This window comes from Pectinophora gossypiella, chromosome 5 (assembly GCF_024362695.1).
Source record: "Pectinophora gossypiella chromosome 5, ilPecGoss1.1, whole genome shotgun sequence".
Lineage (NCBI taxonomy): Eukaryota > Metazoa > Arthropoda > Insecta > Lepidoptera > Gelechiidae > Pectinophora > Pectinophora gossypiella.
In genome coordinates this window covers 3,651,346-3,678,570 of record NC_065408.1, presented here as the reverse complement: position 1 = coordinate 3,678,570, position 27,225 = coordinate 3,651,346, and the positions used below count along the sequence as shown (strand labels likewise).

At 37.3% G+C, this 27,225-nt stretch overlaps 1 protein-coding gene across 1 annotated transcript in view; it reads left to right on the top strand.

Annotated features, from left to right (window-relative positions):
• The window catches only part of LOC126366581 (uncharacterized), a 121,716-nt gene that overhangs the window by 10,206 nt on the left and 84,285 nt on the right, over positions 1–27,225 (top strand). The gene's annotated exons all lie outside the window — the stretch shown is intronic.

Sequence of the window (27,225 nt, the reverse complement as noted above, 5' to 3'; positions counted from 1 at the left end):
TGTCTATGTATGTGCCCAAAATATGCAATTTTACGTTTTTCCAATGTGGCTAAAACTTCCCCCTTCTCAAGCTAAACTCAAGCTGATCTAACGTAAACATGTGACTCCAATTTCGTTCTGACATTTGGCTTCTGCCATTCATAATTATTATGTAATTTAAAAAAAAAACGCCCATTAGAAAACAACACATCAATAACACCCGCATTGTCATAAGGAAGTGTGTTCATGATTCACTGAGGGCAACTTGCAACCTTGCGGTGCAAGGTTCGTACCTCGGCTGTGTAATGTGTACAAATCACATAATTATTGCTAACCACGTGGTCACATGTCTTACTGTGTGTCAGCATGGCGCTAAGTATTATCGGTAGGCAGGGAGATGGAGCGAGTTTTTACGTTTTCTTATTTATTTATTGAAAACTATTTAGTTATTGAAGTATCGTTACCATTTCTTTTAACGATCTCCATGGTAAAGTTTTGCGTTGGACCCACGATTCGAAGGTCCCGATTTCGAATCCCGGTGGCGATATATCACAAAAATCACTTTGCGAACCCTGTGTTGGTTAGGATATGGCAGGCTGATCACCTGATTGTCCGAAAGTAAGATATTTTGTGCTTCGGAAGGCACGTTAAGCCGTTGCGTCGGTCCCGGTTACTACTTACTGGTGTAAGTACGTAGTCGTTACATGAGTCATGTCAGGGGCCTTTGGCGGGTCAATAATAACCCTTACACTAGGGTTGATGGGGTTGGTAATCCACCTCACAACCCACACGATAGAAGAAGACCATTTATTAGACCCTTTAAGCAACTTTTTTTTGTTTCATAAGAGACTAAAATTGTTTCCGCAACACCTCTTACGCAATATTAATATCTTAATCAAACCACAATCGTATGATCTTAACTTTCATTGTTATGCCATTTTAATTGTTATTGTCACGCGCTCTCTCCAATGTAAATATCATGCTAACAATTGTAGGATGTCGATTTTATTAAAAGAAATTGACTATGATGTTTGCTTATGCCGTGGCTTAAGCGATTACTAATCTATCCTGCACGATACGTTAAGGTCACGGGCACGGCGATCAGTGTCGTGTCAAATTAAAAAATATCTTTATTCAGTAGGTAACATAGTTGCACTTTGAATCGTGATTTTTTACATAAGGAACGTCTCATCCGCCTAAAACTACTGCAGCTTCTCACAACCTGTACAGCCGGGGAAACTAAGCTGCAAGAAAAACCTCGGCACAGAGCCCTAGACGTTCTTTAAAAAAAAACGTAAAATATTGTTATACAGGTGCTGATTCCTATAGACACCATCTAATTTTATTTTAATTTATACCTGTCATTTTCTTTCCCGCCGAAAAGGAAAGGGACATGTTAATAACAGACAATATTTATGAAACACACGTCAATTTTAGGTAGGAATTTCAAAAACCCTCCCATTTTTTTATATTGGCCAATAACCCTACAGAATTAAGTTGCCAGCACACGTCAAAGAGGTTGCATACCAGCGGGTAGCCTATTTTATTCATTCATTTTAAAATTAACAGTTGTCAATCACCCGTCTTTTTCCTTTTCGGCGGATAAGAGCATGACGGGTTTAACTTAAAATGAGATTAGGAGGTGTCTGCAGGAGTCGGAGCCAATTTAGTAATTTGGCTGCCTAATATCAGTTCTCAGACAGTCTAATAGTAAATTGATGCTCGATCATGGTTACCATGGAACGGTAGTCTAGCGTTGATTTTCCCGATCTCGATGTGACCTTCACGCATCAGACTGGGTGGATTGTGTAGTATAGTAACCGCTTTAGGTACATCAAACATTTTGGCCACGGAGTTTTGTTGTAGAACCGTAGTCTTTACTTGAGCAGAGACATCATCATCAGTAAAATACCATCCACTGATGGACATACGCCTCCCCCAAGGCTTGCCACAATCTTCTGCAGCTCACATCCAACGGTCCCAGACCCAAAGGGGGTGAGGTAAATCTAACACCCGATACGATTTGGTGCGGGGAAGGGAGATACCGTTATAACGTAGTACATTAGACATAAACAGCCTGTACACGTCCCACTACAAGGCACAGAGCTCCCCTCAATCAACCGGAGGGGATCTAACCAACGTAATCTGTAGTATTACTTTTTATTCTTTGCTTCAGTTACACGTGTCCTAAGCGGGCGTCGAACCCACGTACAGTAACTTAGATATTTAAACAGCTGCCTCAGGCAGGTTTAATCGACGGAATCGCTATTAAAAATAGAAAGAGATACACTTCTCATCAAAAAAATCGAAACACCTTGCAAGTTTACGTTTTGTCAGGATTATCAGAAAAATGTGTACATTTAGGAATAAATGTTAAATGTTGTTTAATAGTGAGTAATATGAGCTTATCAAATCTTAATGTTAATGTTCTAAATTTAAATGAATTTTTCATAGGTTTCGTATTTTGTTAAATGAGTCATTTTTATTCCGTATGGAGTATAAAGGAAATGGATAAAACAACACACGTAAATGAAAAAAAAAGCTAAAAAACGTTTATTTAATAACTTGTATTCCCTCCCCGAGCTCTAATTACTGCTTCCATACGGTTCTTCATCGATCGGATGAGAGTCACGATCACATGCTGTGGTATATTGTCCCATTCCTCTTGGATTGCATCTTGCAGCTGGCTAAGTGTTTCTGGGGCAGGATCTCTTGCTCGAATTCGTCTCTTTAATTCATCCCACAGATGTTCAATGGGATTCATGTCCGGGCTTCTTGCTGGCCATTCCATAATAGAGATATCGACTTCGTTAAGATAATCTCGTACGACGCCCGCGGTGTGAGCCCTAGCATTGTCGTGCATGAATATGAAGCCGTTGCCAATAAAATGTGCATAGGGCATCACATGAGGCTCGAGACACTCTTCGACGTACCGATGACAGTTTAGTGCAGGCAGACGTGGCCCAGACACGAATGCAAGCTCTGTCTTACCGTCGGCGCTGATTCCTCCCCAAACCGTCCACGAACCGCCACATACATAGCTGACCTTTTCTTCAATGCAGCATTGTGCATAGCGTTCTCCGTCTCTTCTGTAGACCTTGTTCCTTCCGTCGTTACCATACAGCATAATTTTACACTCATCAGAAAAGAGAACTTTGCTCCACAGTAGGTATGACCAATTTAGGTGCTCACGTGCAAAGTTAAGGCGCGCTCTTCGATGGTCTGCAGTTAATTTCGGCCCATTTGCTGGCTTATGCGGTACCAGTCCACGATCCTTCAACCTTCTTCTAATTGTAGAGTCACTTACAGCCACCCTTCGTACAACACGAAGCCGCTGCTGCAGTTGAAAAGCGTTAAGGCGTCGATTTCTTAAAGAAGTTGTTACAATAAATCGATCATCTCGCTCAGAAGTGACCCGATTCCTGCCAGATCTTGAACGGCGCGTGAACAAACCAGTCTCCCGATAACGTTTATAGACTCTATGAACAGATGACAGGCTTAGATGCAGTCTTGCAGCCACAACACGCTGACTAAGGCCAGAATCCAGCAATGCCACAACTTGGGCGGCTTCTGTGGGCGAAGTATCCATACGTTTTAGAAAAAAAACCTTTTTTCAGACGTCCCAAAGTCACAGTATTGAAATAAAAAACAAAAAGTTTAAGGATAGGCGCCAATTTTTAGTTTTTAAACGCTAAATGTACTCCAACCCTAAACACACATTTGTCTCAAAACAGTGATTCATTTCGTTTATAAGATAAACAAATGAAATTCTAATTTTGAGTTTAGAATTTTCGCTTATTACTGTAATGGCCAAACTGCCAGCTATACATTTATGTATTTTTTTTCATCGTATGAATTCTTTTTTGTGTTAAATTCGGACAGAAACAATGAAAACGGAAGTGTTTCGATTTTTTTGATGAGAAGTGTATTTAAAAAGAACAGAGAAAACAAAATGGTCACCTTGTCGAAAGAGGATGCCTAATGTGTTTTTTTTTACCGGCCGAAAGTGATCAACAGTGGGTCGAGCTATTATGTCATAAGGTTAACATACATACTAAAATTAACTTCGTATATGTACACGCAACTCGCCAATTTGGTGTCTCGAGAATGTGAAACTGAAAGTGATAAATTGGGTTTTTTTTGGTACTAAATTATTCACTTGTTTTTATAACACTTTTTTATGGAGAGGTCTTTGCCCTTGATAAGAATTTATCACAAAAACAATGAAGCTACTAATTACGTTCCAATTTTAAATTAAAATGTATAACTTCGGTTACGTAAGCGCACTTCGTAAAAACGAAAAAAAAAGAGCCGCTTGTTCTTTACCAACCCGCAATAGAGCAGCGTGGTAGAGTATGCTCCATATCTCTTTCGGTTGATCGAGGGTATTCGTATATTGTTCTGTGGACTGTAGGGTGTAGTAGATGGTGAAATGTCGAGGGTTCTTACATACATACATACATACATAAACTCACGCCTATTTCCCACCGGGGTAAGCAGAGACTATAGAATTCCATTTGCTCATCATTCATTCATTAATTTCCATTTTTAATTTTCGAGGGTTCTTCCAAGTGTAAAAAAACAGTTTGTTCCTTATCACTATTTATTTATTATTTAAATTGTTATAAACACAACATTAGACTGTCGCGAGAGGCGTCGGCCATTCGATTTAGTATAATATTGCCATATATAAATATTCTATATTTTTTAAACTTGTGTTGCTTGCAACAGAGGGGAGGCTTGTGCCCAACAGTGAGACGTATATTAATTAATGCTTGCATACTTGATACAGAAATATCCAGATTTGTTTTTTGTTTTTGTTGATAATGTTCCCTGGTATGAGTGGCAAGACAGCAAAAAAAGGTAAGACGGATATGTCAAATATATTATAGGATACTTCTTACGCGAATTTTTGTTTATTAACTATTAAATTGAGGTTGTTTATTAACATCAAGCATAACATTAGCTAGAGAGTTGATGACAATGAGAGTTTCAAAATCAATGAGCCCATACAAACTATGTCGCTCTTTGACATATTTCATAACTGTTTTACACCTCTGCTATATTTCCACAATCTGTAAAGTTCACCTAGATTCAATCAGACGACTTTCCATCTATCTACTCCCGACCTATTATGAGATTATGAGTCTCATAATTGAAATGCCGCTAAGAAGATCACCTTCACCAAGGCAAGCGGGTTTTAAATGAATCGCAACAGTCATAACTGTATGAGCTTCTAGTTACATACATACATGAACTCACGCGTATTTCCCACCGGGTTTAGCACAGTCTAATGAATTCCACTTGCTTCGTTCCTGACACACTTCTCTTGCTTCCTCTACATTCAGCAATCGTTTCAAACACGCACGCCGGTTTAGTGTACTGAACATTTTCTAAGGACGTCTCCAATTTGGTCAATGTAGCTTTTAGATACTGTTTATATAGATTTCGTGGTACAATAGTGGAATGTTGGGCTCCCGACCCAGATGTCCTGGGTTCCATGACACGGCTATCGTCAAACAAAACACTATGTGAGAATGCCACTGATTTGGTCAGAATATTGACTTTCCGAAAATTAAGATGACTCCGTGCTTCCGAAGCCCGTCAAGTCGTTAAGTACAATTGTTTTAGTTCGCGAAAATATTATACCAAAATACAGCTACTAGGTACGTGTAAAGTTTTTAAGTAATAGCATCAATAAGTATTGATGCTATTTATTGTTTGTATTGTATTGTAAGTTTTCCTAAAAAAGCACATAAACCTTTTGTACCGAAAACAGTTCCGCCTTAACAAGCCTGGGTAAGAACCCTATGTATCTAGTACAAAAGCCGATCCCACTAATGAATATAAACCAACTAACTTGCAGCTATTAATTTCAAGTGACATTTTCATGTAACATGCAACGTACACCCCTCCTAAAAGGTTCGCCGGTTAGCCCTACTTTTTGGGTTAATGGTGCGCCGACCTTGGCACCAAGGTTGTACGATATCGTTTGTTTTGATGACTAACGTCGGTGATAGTGACTATTTACTTGTACGGTCGTCTAAAATATGTTTGTGAGGGACTCACAACTCTACTACAGTCCCTCACAAACATATCTTAAACAATAGCGTTCCCATTTTGAAATAAAATACATAACTTCGAGGTAAGCGCACCCCGTGAAAGAGTCCCCCAAGTTTACGGTCCCCCGATGTCATCATCTCCCTAGTATTATCCCGTTTTGCACAGGGTTCGTTTACCTAACCTGAAGATTTGACAGGTCCGGTCTTTTACAGAAGCGTCTCTCTGACCTTCCAAACTTCCATCTCGCGAAGGGATAACTAACCTGGCACTCTTCGGCGAGTATGTTCTTGCAGTAACTACAAAAATAACCTTTGAAAAATTAACCTTTTTTGTGTTAATGTAGGTTACTACTTGGCCGAACCTCCCTCAATCAGCGCTTATCGCTATCGACCCACTAGGGTCGATTAATTCTTTCAAATATTTTTCCTCCCAGACGACGCCCTGAGCCTAGGTTCGCGCCCAACTGGGCACCCTCAGGCCTGTTGTATTAAACGTTATACTGGGTGCGAGCCTTCAGCGCTCCCCATGTGTCCGGCCAAGTAGTTAATGCTATCTGCGGCAAATCTACAATAAATCACGTGAAAAAAAAACTTTTCCGAACAAATGGGGAGCGCTGAGGACTGTAACTGCAGATTGTTTTCGGACGCTTATCTCGATAGAGATTAGGGACTATGGAAGTGCGTTGTCTATATTTATATTTCTCTATCTACGTGTTTTTGAAATAAAGCAAAAGATCAATACTACTTTTCTTGCTAACTGTACCATGTGTAGATTATGTATGCCTAAATGGATTTACGTTGCGATGTACGTTGTTGTTTTGCGTTGTAGCCTTCATTACTGTTGTAAACAGCCTATAGGTATACATCCTATTACTTTACACGGACTGTTCCTACATAAGGTCACGAGTACTAATATGTATACACTTTAACTTTGTTACACCATGTCACATCAACTTTTTTGACAAATTAAATCGTAAGTCTCATTAAATGTCAAATATGACAGTGCGACAGGGTTCTAAACATACTGATGTCAAATTGATTTTCCTATCGGAAAGTTCATGAAAATTTTAGTCCTTTTTTTAATTATTTTCATTTTCATACTTTTGCGACGGAAAATTCTACTTGATATCAACTCAGAATTATGGTCTGAAGGACCCCTCAATGTTTTGTTTTCGTTACGATGTCACTGACACCCTATAATGCTCTTTGCATAATACCAATTCCCTTTCTCAAAGAAATTCCTAACACCTAACAGCTTTGTAATCTGCAACTTTATCTCAACACGGCCATACTACAATCTCTCATGAATATTAGAACCCTAATCTCATCCAGACAGATGCTTCTAGTCGCTTCTAGTTCTAAGACAGGTCTGACTTAGGTAACACAATTATACATATTTGATTGGCTTGGCAGGTATCCACTTGGCATAACGTTAACGATCTACCCATCTCAATGTATGTAATTTACCTGTTTATAACATAACACGTTACGTTCTATGCGTGGCCAGAGAAAAAAAAATTGTGTCTGTCAATGGGGAGCGCCGGTTTCGACCCCAGTACCGGAGTTGGACAAATGAGTTAATATTTTTTTCCACTACACAGAAGACTCGGCCATTATAGACGGCGATACTGCTCCCCACTTATCACGTTGGTCTAACTGAAAGCTCGGTGAAGCGTTGCTTAGTTCATCTTACGATGGATGTACCCATGTCTAGCCCCATTGGGTATATACATAGACGTGAACTTATGTTGTATGTGTTATGGTGTCTAATGTCTACTAAAGGATCATGTATTGTCTAACAAAAGAAAGGGCATTGTATGTTTATGTATACTTAGTGTATTGTCGTTAGAAAGCCACTAACGGGGTGGACTGACTTCCTCGTTGAAGAAGGTAGGTCTAGCATAGAATGACTGAAGCTTGAGAGAGAGACAGACAGAAAGAGAGCCGCATGCGGCACATAACAAAGGCACGTAACACAAGTGCCATTATACCATTAGCACCAACATTCGTATAGTTTCTGCTTCATTGCCCACTATCGGTGCTTTCTCTAATTTATGACGGATAGCTTGGCGGTAATGTGGCCGCTGTGGTTATGGCGTGATTTATTTTCGCGACAGGCTGGCTCTCTCTTGACGTAGCCCAGGGACACTCCGGACATTTCATACAAAACACCTCGTTTTACACAGACACTACATTGTCGTTACCGTACACGCGTGTGTGCGATGTCTGACGCCAATACGATAGAAGACTAAAGTAAGACTGAGGGGGTGAGGTGAACCTAGCTCAGCCGCTGGTGGAGAGCGGAGCGTTGCCCTTATATACGTAATAATATTCCTTATTCTATGCTACAGGCCCACTAGTGCGGGGTTTCTGTTAAATGGGGGTGAAGGATAATTTTGTAAATGTTTCTGAGTTTGTTGTTCTTGATTTTCAAGCTTGCATACTGGCCAAAATATAACTTATGTTATACTTCAGATTACGTTTTCTTTAAAATCTTTCACTCTTTATTCTCGTAAAGCCCGGATTTCCAGACACAATAGTTATACAACGGGATTTGGATTTTAAAAGGCGTTATTTTAATATGATATTATTAATAGTTACACAAGAATATAAGACATTAGAGCTCAAATTGGTCGTTATTTTCCATTCCACCGATCATAATCTTAATATCCGAATACTAGGTACTTTTCAGGTTTGGCTTGGCAACTTGCTTATTGATAAAAAAGAATTAGGTAATTCACAAATGGAAAAATACAATTATTTCTTGTTCTTCTAAAAATAAAATTCTTACAGCCTCTGGTTTCAACGTCTTATTATATTATTTATTACTCATTTACATTTAAATACATGTTGCTTAGCTAAGTAGTTACTTAAATCATTTAAGAATAAACTCACGAGCACTGAGAACCAATACTCATTACTTTAAAATCATTTTTCATTGTCATTTCCTCGTAATTATATTTTACGTTTACCATTTTCTAATTCTATTTTCAACTTTTATGGTGCGTTATAAAAATAAAGACGTATTATTAAAATAATTATGTTCAGCCATTAAAATAAAGAAACATAATACAGACATAATTTCGAAATTCAAAATTCGGTTTGTGGAACGTTTTAGTAATTTTTAGTCGTGACTAATTAGTGCGTGACCATCATAATATTACCCATGTTTCTTCAAATGTGTTTTATTATTCTACAGACGTGTCTGCCTAAGAAGTACATAGATTTCTACAAACATATGTTTTCACAGAGTTTATGTTCGTGTTGTTGCTCATGTTTACGTAATTATTAACTGCTGATGGAATAAGAATATGTAATTTAAATGTAATGATTCGGATACATCTTTGTCGCTAGTTTGTATTAGACCGACATAAATTTCTGAATCTTGATAGAAAATAACATCGTCATCATCATACATACGCAACATAAACAACTACTGTTGTTGTTGTTCCTGTTGTTTGTACTGTTGCTAAATGTTTTATTAATGTTTGAATCAAATGATATATTATACTTTATTAATTATAATTTATTTGATTTGATAAACAGCCTATATACGTCCCTTTGCTGGGCACAGGCCTCCCTACAATCAACCTGAGGGGATATGGAGCATACTCCACCACGCTGCTACTGCGAGTCGTTACCAAACAAAAATAAAAAATAAGATACAAGTACCATCATAATAAATACTTTAGAGAACCGGAGAAGAAATATGATCGGCCACCTGATACGTCACGATTCATTTATAAAGAACATTATAGAAGGAACAATTTAAGGATATGGAGGAAGGGGTAGACCTAGGAAAACATTTATGAAAGAAATAAAAGAGAGCGTCGTATCAGAGGGCGAAGGATTTGGCAGAGAGAAGAGAGGAATGGCGATTACTGCACCGACAAGAGCACAGTTCTTAAATAAAGAGACAGAAATCAAGCATGATTTTATAGCTAACATTATTATAGGTTTAATTGATAGATCACAAGTCCCAACACGTAACACTGGAAATAACCTTCTTGATAATAAAGTAAGCCTTAAAATATCCATAAAATAATATACACAAACAATGCATACATATATAAACTCCCACCGGGAAAAAATAAAAATAAAATAAATAATAATATAAACCTGGCGTAAATAAACAGAGATCAAAGTGACCTTCAGCAAGCGGTGTGATGGCAAGAACACACCTGCATTTCCTATTAGATCGCAATAAAGTCTCAGAAAAAAAAAACCTCTCTCGTCTAGATAATATTTTATCTGTACCACGATCCAAGGATTAAAAATATATATATTACGATTTAAGGTCTATAAACAAACCGACCATCTAATTTTCCTCTTCTGTATTTTGTAAGAGATAATTATTTAATAATCCGGATAAATGAGATTTTTTAAGATTTACCGTACTTCAGGCTTTTACAGCCTGTCAGTTCTATTATGGGTTGTGAGGTGGACAACCAACTTCATCAACCCTGGTGCCAAGGTTTATTATTGAACCGCCAAAGGCCCCTGTCATGTAACGAGTAGTCGTTATGACTCATGTAACGACCATCCTTCAGTAATTACTTCCATCAGTAATTAGCAACCGGGGCCAACGGCTTAACGTGTCTTTCGAAGCACGGATCATCTTACTTTACAGAGTATACCATGTATTATATTCCAATCAACTTAATAAAACATTATAGATTTATGCAAGATCTTCCATGTCCGCTCAGGTTGACGTACAAATAATATACCTATTATTTTAAAGTTGGGATGTGTAACTGGTAAGCAGATCCTCTTAACTTATACTTAGTATAATAATTCTCGAATGTTATTTAAGTACCTACCTACTTCTGACATAAACAGCCTATATACGTCCCACTGCTGGGCACAGGCCTCCCCTCAATCAACCGGAGGGGGTATGGAGCATACTCCAGCACGCTGCTCCAACGCGGGTTGGTGGAGGTGTTTTTACGGCTAATAGCCGGGACCAACGGCTTAACGTGTCCTCCGAAGCACGGAATCATCTTACTTTTTCGTACAATAAGGTGATTCAAGTCTGAAAAGTCCTTACCAAACAAGGACAGTATCACAAAGTGATTTCGACAATGTCCCCGTCGGGAATTGGACCCGGACCACCAGATCGTGGGCCTAACGCTCTAACCACTAGACCACGGAGGCTGTTAGACCACGGACCTACTTCTTATTGTAGTTTAAATAGTCCAAGTCCAATGTTGTTTAAAACTATTCATATGTGAGTGAATGTTTCTTATTAAACGAATCAATGTATTCTTTTAAAAAACTTATAATCGCACTATATTTACAGCAAATTTAAATGTAAGATCCAATATAATTATTATGCCAAACAAGTCGTTGACATCGTATATCGATCAAGTCCTGTCCACATGATGGACAGTACATTATAATACAAAAACCATGAGACACTTCAAGATACTTTCTTCTTTTCTATTATGGTTGAATCAGAAAGAGATCTTGGTTATAGCTTGATTGAATTAACAACGTGATAGAAAGATTGCAAATTTGATTGATAGATTGATTGAGATTGATTGCATGCAGCTTAGTGCGAATACCTATTATCCTGGCAGCTTTCAAATTAGTCAAACGGTACTGAACGGAGTGTATGCATAGAATAAAGAATAATACTAAGTATAGAACGGTCATTCTCCGCCCCGCACCAAGTCGTAGCAGGCGCCGAGCTTGAATTACCTCACCCCCTCGATGTCTTTCGATGTCGTAAGCCGCTAAGGAGTAAGGGGGAACGCGCGCAGGATGTCTGTCTCGCTCGCTTCAGCTAAGAATGAGATTTTTGTATGCACTGTTCGAAGTGAGGTTTCGGCAAACGTGCGATCATTAAATCTACGGCGATTTAAAGAAAAAATGTGTCACAAATACTCAAAACCGGCAAACAAGTTTGGATACCTTAATAAGAGTGGAGTAAGGTATGTAGATAACGCCATATTTGTGATAAGTTTTGGGCCGATACTATTTAGTTTGCCATCGTCACGATAAGAAGAAGCAAATGAGAAACCGTAGATTTCGCCTACCCCTACGAAGAATGACTTTATATAAATTAATGTGTGTGAACGATTGGCCTCCGCCAATTATAACTAGTGCCAAAATGACAAGAAATTGGCAGCTCAATTCTCTTTTTGCCTAAGCCAAATGGGGTATAACAAATTATGCAAATCCGATAACACATTTATTTCCTCATTGCATTCGCGGAAACTAGATACGTATACGAACATATAGATGATTTTAATCTTGTTATAATTAGTATTCAAGCAGTGTAGTGTTATTTAACAGCACTTACGCAGTTTAGTTACATTATTGTTACATTTGCGATGTAAAACGGTCACGATTGGCGAAATTCCACTGTGAAATGTCCAAAGTATGTTACTCAGGTCTTTCATAAGTTTTTCTTTTTATATCGGTTGTGAGGTGGATTATTATTGAGCCGCCTAAGGCCCCTGACACGACTTATGTAACGACTATGTAATTACTTCAGTAAGTAGTAACCGCGACTGACGAGATTACTGCCTTATATGTTTTTATATTGGTTACACCTAAGTTTCATGTGTTTAATTATATTATTGTTTATATTGAAAGTTTCAGGGCGCATTGGCGCATTGGCTTCTGCACTGTAAAGTCGTGAAATGTAAATAATAAATCCCAACAAAAACATTTTCATGTAAAAATGTTGCCAAGACGAGATCATATCGATCACAATGTCAAAAAGTCATCAGATCTCATGTAGCGCTTAGCGAAGTTTCTAATTCTACACATCCTAATTATACAAACTACAAGTTAACAAATTCTACACGTTAGGCAAAATATGGGGCTTGGCCGTTTCCCCCAGATAAATAATATACTCGTAATATTCAATATTCATCATCATCATCAGCCCCTTAACTTCCTCACTGCTGGGGCACGGGCCTTCCCTATGGATGGATAGGGAGAACGGGCCTTAAATCACCACGCGGGCCCAGTGCGGATTGATGGTTATTAACTACTGCTAATGCAGCCGGGACCAACGGCTTAACGTGCCTTCCGACGCACGGAGGAGCTCGAGATGAATACTTTTTTTTTGTGGTCACCCATCCTATGACCGGCCTTTGCGAAAGTTGCTTAACTTCAACAATCGCAGACCGAGCGCGTTTACCGCTGCGCCACCGAGCTCCTCAATATTAGATATAATAATATTCAATATTATTATATCTAATATACTAAGGAAATGCACTAAAATAAATATTTTGGAATTGATGTTAGGTAAATAGTTCTCAACGTCGATATTTATTCTGTGCTTGAACTAAGTCCTTTTCCGTCTTCCATCTCGAAATCCGCTGCGGGTACAGTCAATTACCTAAATTGATGTGTGCACTACACATAGATTCAGTCAAACGACGCAAAGGGGCCCTTGCATTAATTCAATCAACTTCTCGCGTCCGAAGCGTTCCCTTGGCTTCCTTTCGCTACGTTTTGATTTAATTTGTTCCATTATACCATCACAAGTTCGTTCGTAGTACTTAATATAATATAACACATAACATAAGCTCAGAACTATATCCCAATTGGGGTATTCAGAGGTACATCCATCGCAAGATGAACTAAGTACCCACACCTCACCGAGCTTTCTGTTAGACCAACGTGATAGGTGGTGAGCCGTATCGCTGTCTATAATGGTCGAGCCAGCTGTGTTAGTGAAAACTGCATTTAAGATAAATTAATAACTTATTGGTGCAAGTCCGATGACTTCCACCAATGGACAAGCGCCGGTTGGAACCCGAGTATCGACTCGGGAACCGCCGAGAAGCATGTTTGTATAACTTTTCTGCAAGACTACATGTCTTTCGATATAGATAACAGGCGTGAACTTTGGTGTACATACATAAACGGCCTATACAGGGTGTTAGTGACATCGTAACGAATACTGAGGGGGATGATTCAGTCCATGATTCTGAGTTGATATTAAGTGAAATTTTCCGTCGCAAAATTCATGATTTTTTTTTTAGTTTTTTTAAATTATTTTCAATACTACTTTTGCGATGAAAAATTCCACTTGATATTAACTCAGAATAATCAGCTGTTTCATCCCCCTCAGTATTCGTTATGATGTCACTTACACCCCGCACAAGTACATACTGTACCCATACAAGTAGGTATGGGTGTTAGTGACACCGTAACGAATACTGAGGGGGATGATTCAGACCATGATTCTGAGTTGATATCAAGTGGAATTTTCAGTCGGAAAATTCATGAAAATTTTTGTTTTTCTTTTTATTATTTTCTGTTCCATACTTTTGCGACGGAAAATTCCACTTCATATCATCTCAGAATCATGGTCTCAATCATCCCTCAAAGTTTTCGTTACGACGTCACTAACACCCTGTATATGTCCAGTGGGGCACAGGCCTCCCCTCAAAGTTGTATCAAACAAACAGAACTTTGATGTAATTTTTCGTAATTCCATTTTGAATTAGCTTAAACAGATAATAAAATTGGGTCGTGTACATACTATGTTCAAGATAAATTATAAAATTCTGATTACTAAATAAAGACAGATCTAAAACTAGCGAAACACATTTTATTTTTTCTATTAAATTTATTTATGAATTTTGATCAAGAAAAACGTAATAATAAGTCCGACATTTTATCACGATTTTCTATGACGTCATTGTGTGCTTTTTTGTTTAGTAAAAAAGAACTGATTTGACTAGTTAGAAACCAGCCTATTTTCACCACTTTTCATGTTTATTTTTTAATAAGAGTATCTTATTACTTAACACAACTGATACCTTATTTCATTAGTTTATAGATCTCGACCGACGCCGGTAATTGTAATAATTATACTTATAAGGTTACGGAACTAACAAGATGGTCATATTAAAGTTTTACTACGGATTCCTCGCCTTTACTGACTTTAATTATTAGTTTGCGTTATGTGCATTAAGAAAACATACGTTCATTTACGACTAATACCGCTTTTTTACAGCCTTACGTTCCGAAACGGTAGCGAAGTGGTGGGAAGAATGTAGTTGGCTCGCTACTATGCTCATTTCCAAAGTTCTATTTCCTCTTCATCTTCATAATCTATCTACTCCTTTTCTTCCATAGTATATGTAGCAGTTTTGAGTCTTGATATTTATTTATAACAATTATAGTGTATTATTATTATGTTGATTTTGTACTCGTATCTGTATCTTTGTAATTTTATTTTTATATTGTATAGGCCTTCATATGTATAAGAATTAATGCGGGGGAAGGGGGGAGTAAACGTTTTATTTATTATTCCCATAACCCCATCTGCTCCGTCTGGTGTGGTCTGTTTCTTTGTATTTTTACCGTTCCCGTTTCATACCGATCTATACGAAGTGTTGAACGAACAAGTCTTTTTTCTACGTCTCTACACCCATAGGGGATTGCGGGCGCGAATTTATGTATGTAGTAGAGAATTACTCTGTGTAGACTCTAATTAAACTATCTTGATTCAAGTCAATTTAACTAGTTTATTCGAAACTGTTCTCCCTGTGGTATCTTGAATAACGTGTCTCAGTTGTGGGAACTAAGAACAATGGCTAGTAATTACTAATTAGCATGTCCAATTAAGACTGTTGCAAACGACATCAAAATTAACTCTTTTTACGGTATTATTATTACAATGAATAAGATTTTCTGTTGGATTCTCCGATTTTATGTAAGGTTTGGATGTCTTCTTTTGCATTGTTTTGTAATCCGTTGTCTGGCAAAGTATTGTGTTATATAAATATATAGATTGAGTCGGTTGCATAGGTTCCTTATCGATGCACAAACTTACAAGATATAATAAAAAAACGAAAAAGTATAGAACTGGAAATAATTTAAAAAAAAATACGAAAATTCTCGACAGGAAATTCCACTTGATATCCACTCAGAATCGTGGTCTGAATGATCCCCCTCAGTATTGGTTACGATGTCATTAACACCCATACGCATTTGTATGGCGACTGTACGTACTTGTACGGGGTGTAAGTGACATCGTAACAAATACTGAAAGGGGGGTGATTCAGCTAATTATTCTGAATTAATATCAAGTGGCATTTTCCATCGCAAAAGTAAAAAATATTTTAAAAAATCGTGAATTTTGCGACGGAAAATTGTTAATCAGTAGTAATAAGTATCCGTAATCTATAATCAATATACTGTCATTCATCATCATCTTAGCGATATCCCGCATTTCACGAAGTCCGCTTACCTGACCCGAAGATTTGACATGTCCGATTTTCTATAGAAGCGACTGCCTGTTTGTCGTTAGGTTAAAAATACATTTCTCGGTTTGTGGAATACTTCAACATGTTTATTTGAAATCCAAACATGAATTTTCAACCAAAAAATGAACCTAAAGGAACTGTACATGCAACCTGACAATAAGACTCAACCGTTCTTCCAACTAAACTAACACAGCTGTAAAATATACACATACATAAACTCACGCCTATTTCCCACCGGGGTAAGCAGAGACTATAGAATTCCATTTGCTTCGATCCTGACACACTTCTCTTGCTTAAAATATACTGACATTAAAATACTTAACGAGGCCAACTTGTTTGTAGCAAATTATTTTATTAATATGTTACATGTCGACTAATTAGCTTGGATTATATAAAAGGCGATATATATCTAGATCACAGTTTAGTTAAATATACGACGGTAATTTGATACTCGTAATGTTGGCTCTTAATTGCAAATTCAACAATTTTGTATTTCATTTAATCACTTTTAATATTTCTTGCTCTTATTTTATGATGAAATCGACGTAAACTCTTATGTAATTACAAATTCTAGGTTACACTTGACATTTAATATTTATTTATAATCAAATCAATCATTAATTTTCAGAGCAAATAATATCTCTATCATATTATAATTAAATTATCATATTATTTGATTTATTCATATTATTGTAATCTATGTTATGAAGAAGTGGATATCTTCTCCACCTCTCTCCTATCTTATACGAACCAAATCATTAAATTGTTAGAATCATAATACTGTCTAAAAACAAATCTAAAAATATGATATTTGGAATTGTTATATTTACGTTACGCGATAGTTTTTTTTATATTACATATATTGTATAATTCCATGATGCATGAATTATCTGTGGAAATTGTTTTGTTTTAAGCTTATATGTACTTATTTCGAACTGTTATAAAATACAACTGTTGGTTTCCCAAATAAACAACAATAAAATAAATAAATAACTTCGCGTAAATCTACAAATAAAATTCGCACCTATATGATTATTTATGTATTCATTTATGATTCATACATGTACAGATTCATATATAAAGCTTCTGAAAGCACAGTCATTTATTATTCATTTGCGCATACGCAACACCAACAGATTGTTAAGCCGCGATCAATCGTTTACTTACATTTTGTAATATAATAAACAAACACTGTATTGCATAAGTTACTAAGTTATTCAATAACTTTATCCAGTATTGCATCAGAATTAGTAACTTAGAAAATGAGATTATAGCCAAGTTTCTACATTATACCACAGTGTAGATAATAACAGTAAGGTAACTCCAGGCAGCAATATGAAAACTTAAAAAGAAAAAGTGTTGTTTGAAATAAACTCCTCTCCTGGAAAGCGTAATTATGTGTAAAAAAGTCCAAATAACTTATTCAATGTAATTATTATTATTATTAAACTTGTTAAAGGCCAGTTTTTTCTTGAATATAAGTCATTTTGTAAGGTGTTCTGTGTTGACTAAGGAAAAGATTAAGACAGGGAACTCAACAGCAACACATCAGATATTTAATACATGTCGCAGCTGGATTGCAAAATTGGGTAGTTTCCTAGGTCAAAGATAAATTATGAAATTCTGATTACTAAATAAAAACAGATCTAAAGGTGTCAAAAAACGTTTTGGTTTTTTTTATTTAAGGAAAATGTAATAAATGGGACATTTTGTCACGTTTTTCTATGACGTCACAGGTTGTTTTTTCATACGAATTCCATAGTAATTTCATGTTCTGACGTTTAGTAAAAAGTAACTGATTTGACTAGTTAGAAACTACCCCTATTCGCCGTATTACATTACGGTTAGCCGTTTTCAAAACGGCTTTATTATATGTGCATCAATCATAGATAAATACTCGAATTACCATCAATTTATTTCAAGGATAAGAGGGCTAACAATTTCACTGTTGGCAACTAAAGAGCTTTTTTTTTTTTTATTCAATATCAAAAACACAATTAAATCCTTATAAATAAAATAAGACGCTCCTCTAAACAGAAAACCCGTACAGGTTTATGCGAGGAGTGAATGAATGCGCTTAACTCGCTATAGATACTTAATTGGTGGTAGGTACTACATAGTTTAACATGCGCCCAGATAATACTTCTTTAAGTCTATTTTACATTGTTTAGTTCCTACACACATGTCTGTGTGTAGCCCACTAGGCAATTTGTTTAAAATATCTGGTAGTAAGTATTCCCACTTCCTCATGCCATACACATTGTTATATTTCGGTAGTTGGTACATCGGTAAATAAGACAGTTGACGCAAGCGACTTAATCTACTGGTCTTGGTTAGCATTTCAATGTTTTTAAACTTGTCAAGTATTATAGCCATATTAACTTTAGCTGCGAAACTGTTTGTATAAAACAATATTTTTCTGTGGTGATACTTAAGTATGCAAGCTTACAAACCACAAACCCGTAATGAATACTCGGATTTTAATATAACTTTGCACCGTCCCTTTATTATGAGATTTACTATAATTTATGAAACCACAGTTTGTGTAAATATTAATATTTTAAGGAAACCGATTTTGCGGTTATTTCGATAATGTTTATTTGTGTTTTTTAGATTAGATAACAGTATAATTAATTATACTTATAACTTACTATACCTACTCTTATTTGAATAACACCTGCTAGATCATTTTCACGTAAACACCGACTACTTACTTTTATTTATTTATTTATCAATATACAATTTACAACTGTTTAAACAGTTTGTCTGCAGGAAAGAGTCTCTAATAGTAACGCCATCTATCATCATAATCATAATTTATTGCATTTTTTTTTTCATATTATATTGTTTTTACCGACTTCAAAAAAGGAGGAGGTTCTCAATTCGACCGTATATTTTTTTTTATGTTTGTTCGGGGATAACTTCGTCGTTTATGAACCGATTTAGATCATTCTTTTTTTGTTCGAAAGGAGATATTCCCAAGGTGGTCCCATGATAGTTAGGGTCTGATGATGGCAGACCAGAGAAATCGACTTCAGAATTATAAAATAAATTAATTGAAAATACGTACTTTTTACTTTGTGCGAAGTAAATTTATTTATTGCTTTTTAGTTTTGCATTTGAAGTCGGGTTTTTTTTTTTGTTAAAAAAAATATTTTTAGTGAACGTAACCTGGAAAGTTCCTCATTGGTGATTCCTGATTTAGGGCAATGGGCTGACTTACTGCTCTATAAGTTGACATTGCGCACTTACTTTTTATATGCGCAAATGTGAAATTGTTTCCTTTTTCATGTAAGTTATCTATTTGTTTTATCTTAGGAAAACCAATTACATCTTTCCACTGATAGCCCTATACTATGTAGTAATATTAACGGCCTGTGGTCCAGTGGTTGAGCGTTGGACTCACGATCCGGAGACCCCGGGTTCGAATCCCTTTGCGATCCCTAGTTTGGTTAGGACATTACAGGCTGATCACCTGATTGTCCGAAAGTAAGATGATCCGTGCTTCGAAAGGCACGTTAAGCCGTTGATCCCGGTTACTATTTACTGATGTAAGTGAGTAATCGTTACATGTCGGCTCAATCATAACCCTGCCACCAGGGTTGATGAGGCTGGTATTCCACCTCACAACCCCACACAATAAGAAGATTAATATTAAAAAGCCATAATTCGATATTTGAAAATGCACTACAGTTAGTAATAGTTAGCTAGTAGTTATAATGAACGTAAACGATACACCGCTCAATTAATTCGTTAGTGGGTTACTAATAGCAGACAACTCATTCTTGAAACTAGGTTAATATCTGAGTTAATGTAACCAATCGTAATTATTGTCTAATATTTATGAAATATGTGTGACACTAGACTATGAAAATAGTTCAAATCGTTTATCTACACTTCAGTCAGACCCTAGCTGACTTCATTAACGCAATAATAATTAAGTTCACCAGATCAGCGTATTAAATAGAATATGGTCAAATATATGGTGTGGTGGTATGGTGGTGGTGGTATATATATAATTATATATGTATGCCGTATGGTCGTATGTTTATGTCCTTTGTATATGCCGTTGTGCAATAAAGTATTATTGATAGATTGAAATTATGCAATAGATAATATTCGCTTTTATTTAAATCCGTAATAGTTCTGTTCGGAGAACGCGCGACTTACATCGTTATGTCACGGGTTCGAATCCTGTCTCGGGCTTTGAACCACTTTATTCGACTTTGAGAGGAGGCCTGTGCCCAGCAGTGGGACGTATATAGGCTGTTTATGTTATGTTTTATGTATTCGACTTTATTTTCATAGATAATTGGCATAACGTGGTTTCAAGGATTTGTGCTGGATTATTGGCAATGGGTCGCCCCCTTCTCGGGACTGGTGAGGTATGGGTGGTGTGTATAGACTATACACCTCTGCCTACCCTTTTGGGGATATAGGCGTAATGCTATGCTTATATTGTTACTTTTTCACAACAATTTTCATCGATTTTACTATGCAGACAATTGGAAACATTGGAGCCTGTTCGGGTGGTTACAAAGTTAACCTGATTTTAGTTTGACAGCTCTAAGCGCCGTCCTTCGCTAACAATACATGTCAGAAAGAGATGGAGCTAGTTTTTGGTCCTGTCAAATTAAGTTAAAATTAAGTAGCCGGAATCGTCATCATTTTCAATCTAATTCAAAACACTTTATTTCACTTACAAAAAGACACCAGAAGTACAATCGGCGGCATTATTGCTAAGCAGAAATTCCTTCCAGACAAAATTTTCTTCAAAAAGCCTGAATGTACACCAATTTTTTATCAAAATCCGCATATTACAAAATATTGCGACCGTTCGTCATTCATTGCCTGATAAACAACTTAGCACCGCCAATTTACAATTTCACACTTGCAAACATCACGAGGTATCTTCATTACATTAAAAAAAACCAAAGCGTTACCACATGCACTCGATAGACGTGTGTTATTATTGTAAGCGGCCTCTGTGGTCCAGTGGTTGGGCGTTGGGATCACGATCCGGTCGCGGGCTCGAATCCCGTTGGGAATATATCACAAAAAACACTTCGTTGATTTGGTTAAGGCATTACAGGCTGACAGAAGTATCCGATCTTAGAACGAACATCAGTATGCGCAACGTGATAAAATTATCGATCGTTTCAATAAATTTTGTCGAAATCGATAAGTTTGTTTTTTCCCTAACATGCATGGCACGCATTTTGACAGAACGACATGACTTATTTGGGTTCACATATTAGCACCAATCGACAAAACGACATAGTTATATTGTCAGAATCAATAAAATGACCGTGACAAAATTTACAGTACAGGACTAGCTACGGCTCCGTAGCAGTATCTGAGAAGATCCGTGTCTTCTGCCCTCCTTTGAGGATTCATCATCATCTCTTTAGCACTATCCCGTTATTCTTGCGTTCCGTTTACCCTGAAAAGAAAAGACCTGAGGATTTTATATGACCTTTGAGGATTATCGGCGGGCATTAATATGTACGTTACAAAAAAAACCGGAGCGTTACCACACGTACTCGACAGCTACGTGTATTGTAAAACTATCGCGTCTCTCGCGCACTCTCGTTAGACTTTCGCCAGTAATTAAAGCTAGAACAATGGCGCAAGAAGCCGATCTCAACGAGCTAGACGTTGCCATTAATTGCTGATCGGATCGCCCACGCTTTCTATGTGGCTACTATGAGAACTCGATTGGTATTCACCGATACCATAACGGTTCCTCTCACGCCTGTTGTCTGTGATTTGTCCCGGTGTGAGCCTTCAGCGTTCCCCATTTGTCCGGCGAAGTAGTAAATGCCGCCTAAGGCAAATCTAAAATAAGTCACGTAAAAACCACTGTCATTTTTGAAATCGTTTGCAACTTGGCTAACCGTGTTCTGTTGTTTTCATAGAATATTCCAAGGTACAGGTACAGTGCTTAATAATAACCCTGACACCAGGGTAGATGAGGTTGATAATCCACCTCAACCCACACGGCAGAAGAAGAACATAATAAACATTATTGTCGTCGTTCACCTGACTGTCACGTGACAGTTTTCGTCATATTTGTTATTTATTCGAAAAGTCCGACCGCCATAGCTTTAGCAATTGACCTCGTGGATCAAAAATGCAATAACATTCCAGATAAAGCACGTATTGCTTTTAAATACAGTATTGTTTACTTTGACTTATTGCCCCGTTTTATTATTAGCGTTATTTTTGCCTTATCGAACATTCCAGTATTTCACAATAATAGACCTGAGTTCTTACCTTCTTGATCCAGTTATATCCAGTTGGATGCAAAGAAGGGACGGTCAAATCACTTAAGTTAATGCTGGTTAGTCTACCACCTACCTGAAGTTTAGTCTCGTCTTTCGTTGTCGTTTCACGAGCCGTGTCAGAGGCATTTGGCGGCTCAATAATAACTCACCACCACCAGACACCAGGGTTGCCAACCTCAGGTAATCCAGGCAAATACACGATAGAAGAAGGATAGTCATTCTTCTGCCTTTATCCCCTCTAAGTAAGGGCAGGCTTAAAGAACATGAGAAGAAGACTCAAAATCTACTATGTTGACTATGTTGTCTACTATCAGTCAATCCTGAGTTCTAACCTAACCTTCAAGTGAGACCTAGAAGGCCGTATATTGACCAAATTGAGAAGGAAAGAAATGTCTACTCTAATCTACTCTGTACCTGCGTGCGTGTATGAAACGATTGATGAATGTGGAAGAAGCAAGAGAAGTGTGTCAGGATCGAAGCAAGTGGAATTCCATAGTCTGCTTAACCTGGTGAAATAGGTGCGAGTTTATGTATGTTGTATGTGCGTTCTAACATTTTTCAAGCTGATGCAATTCTCCAGATGTAATCGGTTTCTTACGAGTATTGTATAATAGTTTAATTAATTGATCACGCCACTTATTAATGGAGTGATAGCGTGACATGATCGTCTATAGTAACACAGCAGGTGTCGCTAAAAAGCAAGTGAACAACCTATGACAATGTGCCACAACAATAGATGGTTCTATATTTTTTCCAAAGGTTACCATTACCAGGTAGAAAGTGATCGAACGATAGTTCTATGAAAGTAGATAAATAAAATGACACAATAGACAATCAGTTTTTTATCATCAGAATTATCGAAAAGACAGGTGTTGTGAATACGCTCGCATTTGCATGTGAAATGAAAGTATGAGAAGTAACGTTTGGACGATACGAAAGTGAAGGTTAGAATATAACATATACATACAGAACATTAAACATAAGCATATACGTCCCACTGCTGGCCACAGGCCTCCCGTCAATCAACAGGAGGAGGTATGGAGCATATTCTGCCACGCTGCTCCACTGTTTGTTGGTGGAGACTATTATGCCCGGGATCAACTGAAACTCTTGCTTTTTTGGACAACATTCATATACAGGGTGTTAGTGACATCTTAACGAAAACTTTAAGGGATGATTCAGGCCATGATTCTGAGTTGATATCAAGTGGAATTTTCCGTCGCAAAAGTATGGAACGGAAAATAATTAAAAAAAACATAAATTTTCCGACAGGAAATTCCACTTAATATCAACTCAAAATCATGGTCGGAATCATCCCCCTCAGTATTCGTTACGATGTCACTAACACCCTATATAAACTGATTATACGAGTATTCCCTATTAAACTGGGCAAAGCCACAACTAATCAGAAAAAACCTGCTGCCAGGCTCTAGCCATGAAGGCGACCAATCAGCTCGCTACAACAAACACTTCTGGACCCCGATACCGACCAACCGGCATGAGCGTTTGGTTTCTTAAATTAAAATTTTAAGTGTAAAAACACTTAAATTTCCTAGCCTAAGTTACCTAGCACTACACAACACATACTACAACTGACAAGCTAAGTTTATACTGATTTTATATATTAAGGACATGCCTTTTTATTGTGCAACAATTTTATAAAAACATTAAAAGATTTTTATAAAAAATATGTCAAGTTGGCAATAAAAGTATACAACTTAATTTTATTTAAACAATTTATCGTCTGCGATATTGGGAAACACGTTTTAAATATTATCATATCTTGATATGTGTGTATTTGCATTGTTTTGAAATTATTGAACTCTTTTCAAGGTGAACATTATTTATTTAAACAGTAAAGTAGAAAATGTAGGTACAGAAAGTAGGTACATATGACTTTGAATTGAATTGTATTCGGCCTATTCGGCACCAAAACAGAATAATTGGTATTCGGCTTCAGTGTCGCCTAAGCATATCATTATTAATTTTAAAAGAAGTTTTCTTTTATAAAATTGATATCACGTTGTTTCCATTTGGATTTGTGCGCGGTTATTGGCAATGGGCTCACCCCTTGTTCTAGGTATACTATATGATGCTTTTATGTAAAAATCACTATTCGGCGCATCCATGGAGGTATTACATGATGATAAGACTTTAAGGAGTTTAGCAGTAACTCGATGTACGTCGTTTGTCGATAACATTCATTACTTGAACAAAGTGTAAAAGTTCAAGATAGTCTTTCCCACAATTTGTAAACAAACAAACAGATCGTCGTATCGCGCTTCGGCCTCGCTATCAGATCCTAACAATTGCGTATTACAATAACGCATAGAAAGTCAAGCGATACATACATTTAGATAAGTGTACTTTTACAATGTATTGTTCTTTAACTAGGAAATTTTGAGATAATTAAATTGCGTCTTAAATCTTAGCATAAGAAACGAATCTAGATAAAAATGGCTTGTTAGAAAATTTTATGTTACAATACTTACAATCTCTCACGATTCAGTTCGACTTACAAGACACTTCGGAGCATTCCTAAATCCTAAAATCAAGAGGCGGCGAAGTCCTATGTAGCTGTCAGTCGTTTTCTGATGACCTACTTGTGGCTTTGCCCGCCTGAGAGACATTCGTTCAGGCTTGAGCTGGAGTTAGAACCTGCGACCTCACAGTAAAAATCAAGCGAGTCCAACTGTGCTTCACGGCTCCCGTACGGAAGACTCGACACAAACCCTCCTACAACTATACGTTTAATTCTGCTGGCCAGTTATTCTGTGCGCCATGTGGCCGAACCTTCAAATCGAAGTTCGGTTTTGCTAGCCACATTAGAGCCTATCATAACATCGACCTGGGATAGACATTTAGGAGTCGCCGTCGCCGAAAACGGCTTGGATGATGATGATGATGATGTATTAGACTTGAGCAAACATCTACAGAAACGGAGAGCAATAGAGAGCTCTAACGATGATTAACTACCCCAATCCCAATAGAGAAGGTTCATTATAGTCAATGAAAATTGGCAGTAATATTATCATCATCGTCCACATTACGCGAAATCTTATCAGCGAAAAAACGTGCCAGTAATACCAACACGCATTTCCAAAACTTTCTCACGCATTTGAAGAAATGATACCGCTCTCTTCGAAAGTCGTTTTTCTATTACAATTTCGCCCAATCCGTTTTCTTATAAACTTCTGCTGTTATGAATGAGTGACTATTAAAATGAAAATTGGAATAGTCATCGTTTGCTCTATGCTTACCATGTGCGGCTCGTAAATCTTACTTGTACGTCTGAGGGGATATTACCATAAAGGTTTAATTGGTTTTAGGAACGTTCTTATAAGATTGATAGGCTGTTTCTGTTTCACCACTTGGTAATCCGTGATAGTCTTGCTAACGCGTGGCTTCCTTTGCAGTGTCATAAGTATGCATCCTGGCGCGGGCTCTAAACCATCGAATTCAACTTTATAAGTTTGACTTCATGTTTTGGTCATAGATAATTGACATCACATGGTTTCCAGGATTTAGGCGGTTCTGAGGGGACCTAGTTCGATTCCCAGACACGTCTAACAAAAGAAACACTTTGTGAGACTGTCCCTGGTTTGGTGAGGACATTCTGATTGTCCGAAAAATAAGATGATTCAGTGCTTTTTACAGCACTTTAAGTAGACGGTCCCGACTACTATTTACTTAAGTATGTAGTCGTAACTTGGCCAATGTCAGGGGCCTTTAGCGTTTTGATAGTTTCATTCTTTGTGCAACAAATAATGTTTGTATCTAAAAAGTAGGTTTTATTTCTAATAAGGTGAGAACTGCTCTCCGCTACCGTTGCTCCACTTACTATAAACAACTTATATGTCCCACTGCTAAGCATAGGTTTCCCCTCACTGATAGGATGGTTAAATAAATAAATAAATGGTTATATAACTGTAAAGTGTTCTCCACCACTCTGCTCCACTGCGGACCGGATCCAACCAGCACTCAAATTCTCGCATTACTAATTTAAGAGCAACGCTCCTGTCGACGTAGCATTCTCCATGCTACTTTTCAGGGCAAAATAGGGCAGTGGTTTCCCTCTTGCCTTCCTCCCCGCGGTACTTTATCTGACGCGAGTGTAATTGCGCCTAGAGTAGTCTATTTCAAAGCCGTACTAGGACTCCTGTCGTCCGCCTCTGAATAGTACTGACAGTTACTGCTGCCCTCTGTCAGGTTACCTAGTCCCTGTGACTCGCCTCTTCTGTCCTGCATTGCCGTACCGATGGCTCTCATCTCCGCCTCTGCAACCGTTGAGGTCTCAAATTCTCGAACGATCTCATAAAATATTCAGTGTAGAGTTTAATACTGTTATTATTAAGATAAAAACAAAACGAACAACATTTTTATAATACCAGAATTCCAGTTATGCAAATCATTTCATTTCGTAACATGAGCCCCTGTTGCGTTACAAATTGTTTTACTACAAACCTACTACCCTAGAATTAATTTGTACTGGCAAGGAAAAATTCTTCTTAATTAATGATTAAACGAACTTACCTAAGTGAAGTTCTATCACAATTATACGAATGCTTCGTCCGAAGAGATTGGTACCTAGGATAAAGTAAGAATATTCACACATGTAGTAACGCCTAGTTTCTACCACTCTGATGCACTTAGTTGAGA